Consider the following 15,470-nt stretch of genomic DNA (forward strand, 5'->3'; position numbering starts at 1 on the left):
CTTGACCAATATGGTAATTCCTGCTTCTCAGGGAATAATATAAAATTTTGAAAATCTTAATTCATTGGGGTAAATTTATGCAGAGGAGTGGAGAAAGGGTCTGGGCCCCAGAGACACAGTGACCATTGCCTCCACTACTGTCTTTCTTGGAATAGGGCTGGGCTGGCTTCTTCCTGCACACAGCATTTAGCAGGAAAATGCGCTGGACCCCTAGAAGCTCCTTGGTCCACAACTTATAATTTACTTTTTAAAAGAAAAGAAAGCTAAAAGTCCAGGCCCTCTGCTGGTTTGGAGCCCCGTAGAACTCTGTCCATTCTGCTTGTTTGTTGCGCCATGACTTTCAGCATCCTGTTGCTATTGTTTCAAGTGCAAATGTAAAGAAAAACCCCTCATTCCATTGTCAGTTGACTGAGTTTGTTTTCTACACCCAACCAAAGATAACAATGCTGCCCCTGGCAATTCCTCTGTGGATACAGAAATAAGGTGAAGGTCACCGCAGTCTAGCTTCCATCCCTGGCTGTAGGCCTAAAGGCTGCAGGGATGTTGCATCCCCTCACTGCCAGTGAGAAAACCTGCAATGGGAAACAAGCTCCCATTTGTGAGTCAGAGGACTAACAAAGGCTCTGTCACAAAGCAATGAGGTCACCCGGACATGGTGACACCTTCCTGATGAAAATCATGTGATACCAGTAATGGAACACTCTTGCAGGCCCCATGGCCTCCTCTGGCAACTGGAACAGCTTACGCAGCATTCCCAGGAAGGGGTCCTGGTGTTCTGGGGCTCACAGCTGCTCTCTTGTGAGCTCATGGTCTTAGCACAGTAAAACCGCGCAGACAGAGTTGAGGAGGTATCTGGGCATACCTACTTTATTTCTACTAATTACAGATTAAAGAACATAACAAACATGTATGAGAGGAGCAGCTCTCATATGGACATCCTGTCTCGTCGCAAGACAGAGGAGAAAGGAAAAATACAATAGTACCAGAGATGGAGGTCACACAGACAGGCTTCCTTTCTCACGGAACAGAAAGTAAACAATAGGATCAGATGATCCTTGCAATGGGAGGAGTGAAATACCAACAACTAGCTGCCCACTATATTGTCAAGAACTTGGGCTTCATGAGGAATTTTGTCCTATCTGTGATGGACAACTCTAGGAAGAGAGGTGTGTTAGGATATAGTTCCGTTCCACCTTAAAAGGAACAGGCATGACTGTTGTGTGTCACATGCCTGTTTACTTCCAGCACAGTCTGCTGGGAACTTCCATTTGTATATTGCTTTTGCTATACTGCTGTGTGCTTGGACACAAAGGGAAGCAGACATGTTTTTTCCTTTGTTCCTGAACTATGCTGAATAAACGCCTGTAAATAACGCTTACACATTTCTCTGTCCGCCACTTCCGTTGTAAAGATTTATTCACTCTGCTGATAGAGCGTGCTCAAGTTTCTGAAGGCTTCTGAAACTATGAGTCGCTGATTGATGCTGCTCCAAGGGAGACCGGAGTTCGTCCAGCTGGTGGCTGGAGGCCTGCCTGATGTCCCCGTCTCCCCGGCAGCATCCCAACATGGTGGGATCTTTAGCCTTCTTTCCGTATTCAAAGTGCATAGGCTAAATGGACAAGAGGTGAATGGGAGCACTCTGGCAGTTCTACCATGTTGTTTCTAAGGACAGAACACCAGCAAGACATAAACTGTGTGTGTATAGGATTCTCTCTGCACATTTGGAAACCATGTTTTTAAAGAGGTAAGGAAATGGGACATTACACACAGACCTACTTGCAGGCCCATGTTTTCATAGAATGTGTAAAAGGAGTGCCACTCATCTCATTTTTTACATTTGACTTGTCCTACCCGTAGTCCAAAATGGGATTCATTTTACTGCATCCAAAGCATCCGGCAGATAATCTCTGTGTTTCGAGAATGTGGTAATATTTGTAATGTGCTAGATCATGGGCATTTAAATGTATTTTCCCTTTGACCTACATTAATCCTAACATAATGCAATATATAATTTTGAGAAGTTTGTAGAAAATGATCACCCAATTTAGATGGGATAAGAAAAGTCAGAGGATTATTTATTCCTCAGTAAAAGTGGTGCTTTATTTAATTTCCGTTAACTTATGGCTAAATTTTGGAACCAATAGTCATTATGTTTTGTTGTTCGAAGTATGGTGAGTGTTAAAAGATTGAAAGAAATGTTTTATCTCATTTCAGGCATGGTTGACTAAATGTTGTGGGTTACTGAACTGAATGAAAAAAGTCAGTGTCTATCAATCACATGCAGCTCTTAATGAACCAGATAGTACAGAAATAACAAAATGTGTGAATTACATTTTGGGGATACTGACATCGTAATGATACAATTTTATTAGAAAGTTGTTCTAAGAATGTAAGAATGTTGTATTTTGTTATTAGAGGTTTTGTGTTGTTGTTTTTAAAACAATTTAAAGAATAGGCTAAAACTCTGCCTAAGGAGGAGGAAGTGATCCTGTTTTCAATCCTTCTGCTGATCTTTATTAGACATTCAGCCACTTAGCAATAATAGTTTTAGAGAGTAATCAGAACTAAGGCCAGGGCCAGTTGTAGTGGAAGCACCCCTCTCTGCCTGGTTTATTAGAGGACAAGGTTGCTCCCCTGTAACTAGGCTGCACTAGCTCTTGACAAAGTGGCATTTGGTGGCAAAAGGGGTGGCAGAATTCACCAACACTAAAGCCTGGGTGAAGAAGGGTTTGGGGGAGCATTCTGCACTGCTATCTTCATGAATAGGAAGCTTTGCTGAGAGAGACAGTGTTTGACTGGAGCTACTGAATTAGCTACTGAATACGGTCTTTAATCATGGAAAACTTGGTTGCTATTGCCACAATGAAAATTCTCCTGTACTCTATAGCCACAATGCACAAGTCTAGTGACTTATATCAGCCCAATATTTCAACACCTGGAGTGATGATGATGGATTGCTGTACACAACAAAATGGTTCCAGGTGCTCAGTAAGCATGCCAAACGCTGAAATCCCTTGCTTGAATTTTCAGTGGTAACGTCAGAAAACTGTATGTATGAGCACAGAAGGGCAAGATTGCATTTCTGGTGATGGACTGTGGGTGTGAGTGTTATTTTAATTTGATGAAAGAGATATAACCAATATATTTCAAATTAACATTCACATCCTCAGGTGGGCTCCTGAGTTGCTCGTCTGGTTGGGCACCTGCCTCCTGTGCCACCATCCCACCAGTTACAACTAGTTTTCAGGTTGTTTGGTCTGTGTTGATGACATTGTTGCAGCTGTTATAGGGTATATATAGTAAATGCTTTTGACGTAGGTACAATAGTTATGGCAGAATGGTTGCCTTTCCTTAGGTGCTCTGCTGTTTTATCTCCCTCACTTCTGAGCTAGTGGCTTTGCAGTTGCCCCTCCTCCTTCCCTCCCCTTCAGCAGATGCCTGAGGCGCCACATGCATTTTGAGTCTCTAATCACTAGCACATATTCAAAATGCATGATGAAGTATGTTGAGGTAATGCTAATCTGCATTCATGATTGTGAGAAAATGTTCTTGACTGGCCAAAAGAACAAAATTTATATGCTTGGAGGGAGGGGTGGGGACACACGCATGCATAACTTAACAGCAGCAACAGCAGCAACAGCCGAAAAACCTTTCATACTGGACGGCCCTGATCAAAACTTTGTGACTAACTCAACAATTAATACACGAATAAATCTTATTAATGTTTTCTGCTCCAGTTAAAATGATATACTTTCTGGTAAAGCAGGTGTTGGAAGAACCAAAGGGCAATAATGGGGTAAGATAAATCCCTTCCTTGTTTTCCAGTGATTAATGGGGATAGGGGGAATTATGTGGTGAAGGGAAGCAGAGACAAGAGAGTTAGGACTGTCCCCTGACCCTCTTCCTAAGCTGGAGGAATAATGTCTGGTGCACGGAGTCTTCTCTACTTGTCAAGGCTTCCTGCTGGTTTAGAATTCTGATCTGATGTTGTGTCACATTTCTAAGCACAGGTCCAAGCTTTAAAGCTCTGGGAATATCCACACTTCCTCTTGTCCCCCTGCTTTCCCCCAGTTGGAGCCAACAGCAATTCATATTTTCTCCAGCTTAACGTTGGCTCCAACCTAGTGCTAAAGGGTGGGTTTTCATGGGAAATGAGTGGGACAAGGGGAAAGGCACTTGGACCCATGCCTAGAAAGCATGTGTTTAGCAGAAAACAGCTCAGTCCCATGCTTTCTAGGGACAAGCAGAAGTGTGGATGAGCCCACTGTGTCCAAGCATAGGTTTAAGCTTAAATAATCACTTCTGTTTTATTGCCACTTGGATTCCTGTAACTTCGTGTTTTCATCTCTTATGTTCAGTGTCTCCTCTGTTGTCATTTTTTAATTATTTGTACTTTTATACTTTTGTATTAAGATGACACTTTTCTGGCGATTTCATGCTAAATCCGTAGGAGTTTATCACCAATGTAAGGTTAGCCTATAAACATCATGTTATTTAGTGCTACCACCACATGTCGGCCATTCATGTGTTTCCAGAATGCCCATAAAAGGAAAATAAGATGAATAAAACTGTAAATTGGTGAAGTTTCTCTTGAATTTCACAGTGGTGGCAAAAATAACGATTGTTTTGAGAATAACATCCAGTTCTTTTCTGTACGCAGGTTTGCGAAGACAAAGGCTTAGAAATTGCCTATCTCTGCTATAAAAGAAGATGGCAGGGAATGAAATTTTCAAATGCACTGAGCACCCACAACTAGTTGAAGATTCTTTAAACTAGGTCATTTGTAGCTTGCTTATGATCACACAGAAGCTAGGAAGAAACTCCAAATTTCCAAAGTCATATTTCAAATATATAACCATGGGCTCATTTTACCTCTTTTGCTGCAGCACCACATCAACTCTATCATAGTCTGCTACCTGGATAATAACACCTCCAGGAACCATAACTGCAGCTCTGCTCTTTAAAGAACTCACCACCACCACCCCTTGTTTGTAAATGTTCTTAAAATATGGGCAATTTTAAAGGGGGATCAAAGAGTCCATGCAGAACCATCGACGCTGTGTTAGCAGAGGGGGATTTCATTAGCAAGAAAAAGGCAGACATTTCCTGCAGGAATATCTGCCCTAACAAAAAATGTCAAGGAGTGGGGGAGATAGAGCTGAAGAAATACAAATGGAAGGTTACAACCCTATGCATGCATATTGTACACTGTTAACTATGAAAAATGGCTTGCAACACAATTTTTATGAGTGTGTGTTAATTTACTTCTAAAGAAACTGAGAATCCGACATAAAGTCATTCTTATTTAATTGAAATCGCTTTTTTAAAAAATAACATCGCTAATGCACACTTCAAAGCAAATGCAGCTCGCTACCTCAATATTGCAAGTTGGAAGGGACCACGGCTAGGTGATTTACAACAACCTTGCAGAGTTGTCCAATGGTATTTAAAGCCTATGGCAGGTTGGGCTGAAACTGGGAGAGTAGCTTGCAGCCTACTGCGACCATTTTAGAGAGGCTCTGCATTTCACCAACATATGAAGTATGGCTGGTGTGGATGTGGCACAGGGCCTTTTTGGTTGTGGTGTCTAAACTCTAGAACACAGATTGGGAACCTCAGGCCCAGGGCTTCTTTATCTTGCCCATGGGCAAGATGAACCCTCTTGAACCAAACTGCTTTGCCTGGCTGAATTGTGCCTGGAACTCTGATAAAGCTTCTTGCTCACCTGGATAGAGGACAAGGAAGTGAGTGTGACTGTGAAGACGCTAGCCTACCAGAAAAATGATAACATTCATTGCTCTGCGCAATTTTGTATCTGGCCCTGCCAACCAATGGCATGTGCCCCTTCAATTTTTTTTTAATTGCCCCAAAAGGCACAACAGTTCTCATGCTAAAAAATATTCCTCACCCTTGCTCTAGAACTCTTTCTCTTCCGATTCTCCACTAACCATTTAATTCTTAACGAGTAGAAAAATGTGAATGCCATCTTGTTTCAGCAGGCTTTTAATACCAGATTATGGGTTTTGCTGCCTGATCTTGTAGCTGATTGTGCTCTCTTCTGCATAGCAAGCTGTTGATTCCTTATTGTTTCTGATTATATTTTGTCTTTTATGATTGCATGTCACTTTGGCTGAAAAACAATGGATAGATTTGAAAAATAATTTAATTTAAAAAAACCTCCTAGCATTTGCTTACCCCATGTGGAGACTGACAAACATAGCATGCATAGAGGCAGAAATGTGAGACTGCATCAAGAGCTTAGCATTTGCTATTGTCTTGTCACGTGACTCGGGTATTTCCCCATGGGGGGGCATACAATTAAATGATGTATAGGCTGACTAGGTCAGGCACACCTTGGAAGGGAGGGCATTCTACAGACCTTGCACTTTGCAGCCTTATCTTTGCACTTTTCATAACATTCATCAGATGAGAAGGAACTTCGTACTTCTGCTGAATCTCACTTCAGGCCGCACATCAATTGAAATTCTAATTTTAATTCTGCTGCTTGTATATTGGGAAGTTAGTAAACATTGTGCTTTTGGGGGACAAATTCTCTCTCTCACACACAAGACAATTCACTTCTTCCCTGGTCTGCTCTTTAGTTTTCTGCCCCCATTTCCAAGAGGACCTGATGCACGGGAGAGAACTTCCAGAGATACGTAACCTCTGCATAGATTTCTGGAACAGAGCAATTATTCATTGCAATAAATGGTTGTATTAACATTCATTGTACCAATTGCGGATTTGAGTGAATGATTTATTATGCTCACTTGAACTGTGCATTAAGACATATATACATGAAGTTAATTAAGAAAATAAGTCAAATAAGAGGAGGGTATTTATAGAGTAATGGTTGTTGCAGAGATTAAATAGATTTTCTCTCTCCTTTGTATAATTTAAAAACTTGTGGGTTATGCACTGAAGTTAAGTGGCACAGATTCAGAACAGAAATTATAACTACTACTTCACTCAGGACACCATTAACGTTTGTTTATTAGCTGTACTTACAGCCCCCCTTCACCAGATAGTCCTAGGAGGACTTACAAAAATGTCACAGTTAAAACAACTTGCATTAAAACAACAAAACCACAAAACTTTTAATGGCAAAAAACAAAAACCACCAGCAGCATGGCTGCCTTGGGGGCAGGGATGGCATAACACATAATTACAGTCGTGGTTAAACTTTTCCCGTAAATGCTAGTAAAGGCTTAACTCATTGACTTATGCTTGTCATGCAACTGTTAGAGGCACAAGAATCCCCTTCCCTCATGCCAACCCAGAAGTTTCAGACTACTTTTTCAGGGGAAGAACCACCAATATATTTTTCAGGGCCCTCCTGTCCAGGGGATGCAGCTACAGTACATGACAAGTGACTGGAAGTTCTGCACATGTTAGGTGAAAGTGATGGTTGATATACGTGCTTTGAACCTAATACGTGCTTTAGTCCCCGGAAAAAAGTGAAGCACAGAATGTGATGGTAACACTAAATGATTCTCCTTTCAGCACCATACCTTTTTATACGTTCAAGACTCTGAAGATTATATTAGTTTGAACTATAGATTCACTTGTAAAGCTCAATGGTCTCTGCACACAAGTTTAGTACTGACTTCTAGGGCAGTATCTTCTCATTCTGGCTATATATTTATAAGGCTTTCTACTGGGAAGGAAGCCATCAAACAGCATTTCATCTAGCAATAGATGGGTTGTAACTTAAGTTCCTCTTCTGTCAGAGTTCATCTAGGCCTTGCAACACTTTCTTCTTGCCACATATTTATAGCTGAGTTATAAGAGTCACTGACAGGAACTTCAAGCTTCCTCCAAAAAGTCCAGACAAGGGTATTTAGAGTTGAGGTGTCCTGAATCTTCACTAGTTTCATGTATTTTTATGTTGTTTAAGAAACCAACACTTTGGGTACATAGAAGTATTTTCCATAAATTAAACGGGGGGCCCAATTTCAGAAGTTTTGTCTGACTACCAGTTGCTTAGTAGACACCTAATTGAGGGAGGGCTGATGCCTTCATATCCAACTTGTAGCTTCTAGGTAAGAAAAAGAGGGTGCAACTTTTTCCTCGCCGAGAAATGCTGATTTTTTTTTTAAAGCTTCAGCATGTCTTTCTGTTTTCAGTTCTTACCAAGGATTGTTTTAAAGAAGGCTGTCATGGCCATGATGGGGTATTTAAGAGTTTTCAGCGGGGCAGAGAAAGTGGTGTTGAACAATCAGAGCTACAGAAGGAGTATAAGCAAGTACATATGGGTGCTGGGATTTCATTCCTTCCCACTGCTGATGTGTGATTGTTTCCATCACATGTCTGTGTTGACATTCCACACTGTTGGAGTCATGAGAACATAAGTTGAGTTAGACTGTTCCGTTATGTTATGCTGGAGAAGAGGAGGTTAAGGGGTGATATGATAGCCATGTTCAAATATATAAAAGGATGTCACATAGAGGAGGGAGAAAGGTTGTTTTCTGCTGCTCCAGAGAAGCGGACACGGAGCAATGGATCCAAACTACAAGAAAGAAGATTCCACCTAAACATTAGGAAGAACTTCCTGACAGTAAGAGCTGTTCGACAGTGGAATTTGCTGCCAAGGAGTGTGGTGGAGTCTCCTTCTTTGGAGGTCTTTAAGCAGAGGCTAGACAACCATATGTCAGCAGTGCTCTGATGGTGTTTCCTGCTTGGCAGGGGGTTGGACTCGATGGCCCTTGTGGTCTCTTCCAACTCTATGATTCTATGATTCTATGCTTTTGCATTTTCTGTTCTCTCTCGGACGAGAAGGAGAGAAGAGCCATGATTTCTTTGTTCTGTAACACTTGATCTTGTACATCATAAATTAGCTTAGTATTCTACACCTCAAGTCCAGCGTCTGCTATGAACTCGGCTATGTTTGTGTGTGCATATATCTTCAGATATATGTCGCAGTAGCAACTCGGGACAGAAGAGTGATGAATCATCCCGAGGGCTGCTTCGGAGGGAAAGACCCAGTTCCCTGGCATTTTCCTAACAATGGGGAGCTGAGTTTTTAGAAATGAAGCAACAAAGCAGACTGGAAGCAGGATTGCTGAAGAACTAAGTTATGGCACCCCCCCCCCCGATTTGAGGAGTTGGCACAGAGAGCAGTGAACTTCCTTCCTCCTCTTCCTTGATTGCATAAGTGCACCTGCCATCATTCAGAATCTGGGGCCTTGCTTTGCAAGCTGCTTCCCTCCAATCACTGGCGGAGAATGAGGAGTGTGGGAGGAGCGCATCACACCCGGCAGCGCAATCCCCAGGGTGCCATTGTGGCTGCATCCCCTGCCCGCGTTGGGCACCCCGCCCCTGCAGGTGGCGCGCCCCACCCATGGGACGCACACCAGCCCCGCCCCTGCCTGTTTCCCCCCCCCCCCCTGGTGCTGGAGCATGAAGCTACTGCACTGCCTCCAATGATGGTATCTGCTGCCCTGCACTGAGACCATGCAATTTCAGGCTTCTTCAGATTCTGAAAACAGCTACTGAAAGGGGCTTGCACTGACATGGATAGCATTCACTAGGTGTAATTCAAGTTAGAGCTATAAATCAAAGAAGCTTCAGTTGACCATGTGGCGGGAAAGTTCATTTTAAAGAAGAACTAGTTTCATCCTGTCCAAAAAGGAACTAGTTCAAGTTTGTCCTTTTGCAAAACAAACTAGCATTCCCACCCCCAGCAATCAGAACGTTACAAGCTGCTGTGCTAAGGTATAAGGTCCAAAGGTAAATCAGGGACCTCACAGAGGTAATAAGATGTCTGACAGACATAATGCCAACTGGTGAAGCTTTCCATATAGTATTCTAGTATTCCATACAGTATTCCATATAGTATTCCAGTATTTTCATACTAGAAAAGGCTTGCCTTGTTTAATTTGCATTAGCTACACAGCTTTTAAAGGCACAACATATTGTTTGTTTGTTTGTTTCCTGTACTTGCTGCAAGTTGTTCCTGTTTGAAGAGAGTGAAAACCTTCAGCAGGAAAAATACAGGAAATACATCATATTTAAATAGCATTAAATTACAAAATCTCTGATCTACTAAAGGAATTGTAAACCCCCCCCCAAAAAAACCACCCAAAAACATATAATTTACAAGAAACGAGTCATTGTTAAAAGGAAATGAAGGAGCATCTTGGACACTATGTTTCAATCCCAATTAAAATAACAAAGTAATGTGCCTACTAATTACAATTTATATTTACTGAAAACTGGTTCCCACCAATGAAGGATGTGACATTAAGCAGTAGAGAGCAATAGTAAGAAAAAGTGGGCTGGTGGCATATATTTTTAGTGATTAACATTTTCCTGCTCCATTTAAAATTCCATGTTGATATTTCTTGTTGATGTATTTAAAATCATTTAGTAAATCCTAAGTTGAAAACAAGGGTAAATTTAATATTACATGCTCCAGATTCAAAGGGCAAACCAATGTAACTGCTTGTATATGTTTTGCTATCTGGGGTTTTGTATGCATGTAGGAATATAAAATACATATTCATGCAAACATAATTTTGAGACAATTTACTGGAGAGAAATCTAACTTGTAACAAAGAATTGCCTTGTGTTAGAATGCCATACGTGATGCCCAAAGGTCATACCATAATTTGAAAACCAAATTAATCCAGTGGAGTACTGTTACCTTCCTTATTAATATGATTTAGTGTGACCTTGTTTCACCATTGTTTCAAGATAACTTTGTTATTATTCCTCCTTTGCATTTTTGCCTCTATGTTCTCACCTCCCCCAGACAAGAACTAAAATTCCAGCTGTACCCTATTCAGTTTACCATCTGTTGAACATTTGGATTCATTTGCTAATACTGGCATCTTTCGTCTGCAGGGAATTTTTCCTGCCAAATGACCACTTTCCCCCCACACATCATCTTAAAGGTTAGATTCCTCTGTGGGCAGTCAATCTATTGGAGACCATTTGTGTTATTTACTTTAGTTCGGGAAACAATGCTTGATATAAACAACTAGGCACTCAGGATTTATTAAGGCTTACCATGCAGATAAGTGCATGTCAAAGCTAAAGCTACTGAAAAAGATTGCTCCCCGTCTTCTGTCACATAAATCAGAATTGCAGTGCCTTCTCTTGAACAATATTAATAAAATTTGCAGTTAAAAAATAATCAAAGTATGTGAGAAGCTGCTGGTTTAAAAGCCTTGTTTATGTGAAGTTACAGTGACCTTTATTTGCTGCCCTCACAAAAGTGCCTCATTTCCCCCTCTTCTGTTAGTATTTCCCTCCTCACACCCCCCCAGTAGGACGCATACAGGAATCATACAATGTTGTGAAAAATATTGTTGAATATGTACTACAATATATACGGAATACTAGGCATGAGCAAATCATTTTGAAAGTCTTCAGTGGACAGAACGGTGCTTTATAGAACAGCTGAGCTGCCATGGAAAAGCCACGCCATGTTCCCCCTTTGTTCCACATTATGAAGTCATTAAATCAAATTAGTCATTAATTAGGTTGTCAAGCCAAATTATGCAATGTTGTCAATGTGAATACCGGTATTTATTTTATTAGAAATATATTGTTCAACTCATCATTTCCAGAGCAAATTCCAACAACTAATAAATGTAGTAATGCCATTTTCAGTGGTAAGAGGCGGTATTCAGCAGAGAGTTAAAAATATATATGTGAGGGTAAAAGTCTGGGGAGATATAAAGGGTCATTGCTGGAGCCTAAAAAGCATCCACATGGGGGCCAGGGGTCCCAGAAAATGTGTTCACCAACAGGCCAGCCCCTCTTAACCACCGACCACAAACTCTTGGTATATGGTTACCATTTGGTAAAAGTTGAATTCAGAGTATTGATAAGAAAACACAAGTAAGTTAAGTCGCATGACAACTTTTATGTCAGATTGGGGCAGAAGAAGTGTGATGCTGTAAAACTCAGCTGTGGAAAGTGGCTGCATTGGGTGGTCGGCGGTTGCGGCCCCTTGTGGGCTGCCACCCATTCCCTGGTAGCAAGGAGTCACATACTATGTAATGAAAGCAAAAGCTGCAGAAAATGTCTTTTTCCAAAAATGGAAGGGCTGTTTCACTCCCTGATTTACAGCACAGTGCAAGTACAACTAAACTCTGCAAGGATTTTATTCCATTCTCACAAGAACCTATGCAATTGAAACAATGAGAAATGCTGCAAAATCTACCTGTTATAGTGATGTCTGTCCTCTTGTGCAAGCTCTTAAGAATCTCTAAAACAGTGCTATAAACTGTTCTCCTCCATTCACAGAACTTTGAACCTGAACCAAGTCTTTGAACTGGCCTGACTCACCTTTTTTTATTTATTTAGAGTTGGAAACCTTGCTGAATTAAATTGCTAGGCAGATCGACATCTTGGGCATCAATTATTTAGCAAAGGCAGTGAGTAATGCTTAGCTTCCATAAAAGCCCATTCTAAATGGTTGCCATGTGTAGGCTATGAATATGGTGATGTATCGTCTAATGCAACAAAACAGCCTGACTTTAGTCAGCCAATTTGTAAAAGAATTAATGCTTTCCAGCTCATTTCATACAGCTACGGCACGTGGATATGACAACTCTAGCTATTTCTTTAATTAGGGAAATTGCTACTGCTATTCAAACTGTTTGCCTTGTGTTCCCTTTTGCTAAGGTGACCCAGGAGACTTAAGAAAACAGAGAGACCCCATGGCACCCTCCTAAACAACTACATACAGTTCTCAGTTGAATTGAAATACCTGGAACTGTGTGAATCGTTTTGGAGGAGGAAGATAAAAATACACCGCACAACAATAAAAGATGAATTACATTCAGTTTTGCTTTCAGCTAACAAACCTAGAATTACTCGCGCTGACGAGGCCTTACCTTGAAATGAACCCATAGAAACAGCATGTATGAAGGCAGCCAGGAACTTAAGCTATCAATTATCTAAGTACAAAACACCTCAATGCAGCTTTAATACCTGGATAGGGCATTTAGAACTGGAATTTAAGGCACAGCATGCTCAGTTTAAACAAAGTTTAAATGTAGATTTGGAAGGAAATACACCGCTGATGATACTTCAATGATTACGAATGTAGCTGGGAAATAAAAGATAAGCTTGACAATGGGACAGTAGGCAGTTTGAAGAAAGGAGAAAAACACTTTAAAAAGATAGATGGTATAGAAGACTACAGAGATTTAAAGCCACTGAGGTCTGGACAAATAGGCATCAATATAGCCTAATTATATACACAAAGCAGTAGATGAAGCTTATACAACTCAACCCCTGAAGAACTGGGCCACCTATACAAGCATTATTGAAGCAAACATAGCTACAGCTTTTGTCAATGCTTTTAATGCTATATTGAGAACTGTTGTCTAGATGTTGTACAGTGCAGGTACAGCGTGGGATGCACAAAATGCACCAATATGCTCAGATCTGCCATGTAGCATCTGTTGCTATTCAGTAACCAGCCTTCTGTAAGATCAAGTTGCAGAAGTCAAGTTCTAGGCAGAAATAAACCGCAACGTGGTCCAATTCCTTTGATCCTCCACACCACTGAAAGTTTGGATATTGTTTTGCTTTTGAGGCAAAGATTGTACAGTAGTCTTTTCCAACCCTAGAAAAGATGCCACATTTACTGAGTAATAGCAACATATATGACTCTTAAACCAAGACTTTAAAATCTTTCCTGAATGATTAGTTTCTATTATCTGTGAATATGTATAGCCTAAGTATGTTTTCTCAAAGTATGGACTAGTTCTATTACTGTATGCCCCCTGACTTGCGTTGGAGAAATTTAAAAAGGGGGTTTCCAGACTGGAGCGTACACTCACAGAAACCCAGAAGAAAAGGATGCGAGCTCCAAGTGAAAAGATAGGTCTTTATTGAAATGCAAATGTGCACAGGGACAGCCTCAAAAATAAGAAGGAGGCTGCAAAGAACCACATACAAAGCAATTTTTAAAAATACATTTCCAGAATACACATGTCATTTCTATTCACCAATCAAAGGATCACAGCAAACTTAATACTTGCAACCCAATGTCATCATCCTGAACCAATCAAAATCATTTGATTCTTCAGATCAGCCCTTATCATAATATCATGTGACTACATATAACCATTTTTCAGTGTCTTTATTTATTAAGACTTTGACTAATTTTCCTGTTCACTACATGTCCCCCCAATATTCTCTTTCATCTGTCTACAAAACAATTCAAAAATAATCACAATTGCCATGCCTAGCTAATTCTCTTTTCATGCTTACAATGGCCACCATAGAGTCTAACAGTTTATTTTTTTCAGTGTTCTGGATTAGGCATTCACTATGTACAGTACCTAAAAGCAGCTCATTTTGTACTGTAAAAGGCAGGTACAGGCCCTTTTAGTTTATCTAGGTCAGAGACTCAAGAGAAAATGGAATAATGAAAATACAGTTTTATGAAATTATTATTTTCTCCCAACGTTTGTGACTCTCAGAGAACATAAGAAGAGCTATGCTGGATCAGTCTGAAGGCCCATCTAGTCCAGCAAACTGTTCTCACAGGGATCAACCAGATGCTTATGGGAAGCCTGTGAACAGGACCAGAGTGCGACAACCCTCTCTTGGCTCCATACACCTTCAATTCATCAACCACTCCCCACCCCATACCACTCATCATCACTAGGACATCACTATTCTATGTTATCCAACATAAAGAGAAAGCAGGGGACCATTATGCAGCTCATTAGCTACTGCCCTCACGGGATCCTAATCTTCAGTGAAAGAACTGGAACTGAAAGACCAATAAAACATGGGGATGTACTGGAGCTAAGTTATAAGCAAGCACAATATGTGAGTCTGCATAATCTACTTTCTGCTTCTGTTAAGCCAGGGGAACTTAATTTGTAATTACTGTGCTTTTTAGAGAACGTGTCAGTCTATAAGCACATGAACCCTCCTCTTTAATCCTAGGTATTTTGGTCCTAGAATAACCTTGGTTTCAGTTGAGTTAGAATATTGACAAAGTGTTAAGCCGAATTTTCCCATCGAAGCAAGTGCATTAAACCATGCAGTGAGATGCAAGAATAAACCACGTCAAAAATATTATTGTGATCCATGGGCTTTCATATTATAGGGACATTCACTTAAAACAAAGAACCGGTATGAGTAAAATAATAATTAATAAATCTTCAGAACAGGATGTACTGTATAGTCAAGGAGCTATCATGAATATAAACACTATTACTACGATAGATTCTGTTTGTGAAACTGGATCACATTTGAGCCTACTCACAGCAAGTGAGACCATACCTTTCTTTGGATCACCTTGTTTCACCGGATCACTGTGTTTTGATTTTAAGTACTAGAAGCCAGCTTTCAACTTATATATATACGTAACCACTCTTCAAGCTTAGGTTATGAAAACAAAATTAAACCTTGAACTAGTTGTCAGGCTGATGGTTACCTCCTTGCAGCAGTTTATTGGCAACTGCTGTTGGCATGGAAACAGCTTAGTTGAA

General features: G+C 40.6%; 2 long non-coding RNA genes across 2 annotated transcripts; one reads left to right on the forward strand and one right to left on the reverse strand.

Moving 5' to 3' along the window:
- Nucleotides 1-584: 584 nt before the first annotated feature.
- On the forward strand, nt 585-5,240 carry LOC310706094. The gene is made up of 2 exons (XR_014525664.1): nt 585-2,259; nt 4,661-5,240. It is a non-coding gene; the product is annotated as an uncharacterized lncRNA (long non-coding RNA).
- An 8,064-nt stretch (nt 5,241-13,304) lies between these two features.
- Nucleotides 13,305-15,447, reverse strand: LOC310706063. Its single transcript, XR_014525621.1, has 2 exons — nt 15,245-15,447; nt 13,305-13,585 (listed from the first exon to the last, which is right to left on the reverse strand). It is a non-coding gene; the product is annotated as an uncharacterized lncRNA (long non-coding RNA).
- Between the last annotated feature and the right edge of the window lie 23 nt (nt 15,448-15,470).

The sequence above is a fragment of the Podarcis liolepis genome, assembly GCF_965112155.1.
Source record: "Podarcis liolepis genome assembly, chromosome: 4".
Taxonomy (NCBI): Eukaryota; Metazoa; Chordata; class Lepidosauria; order Squamata; family Lacertidae; genus Podarcis; species Podarcis liolepis.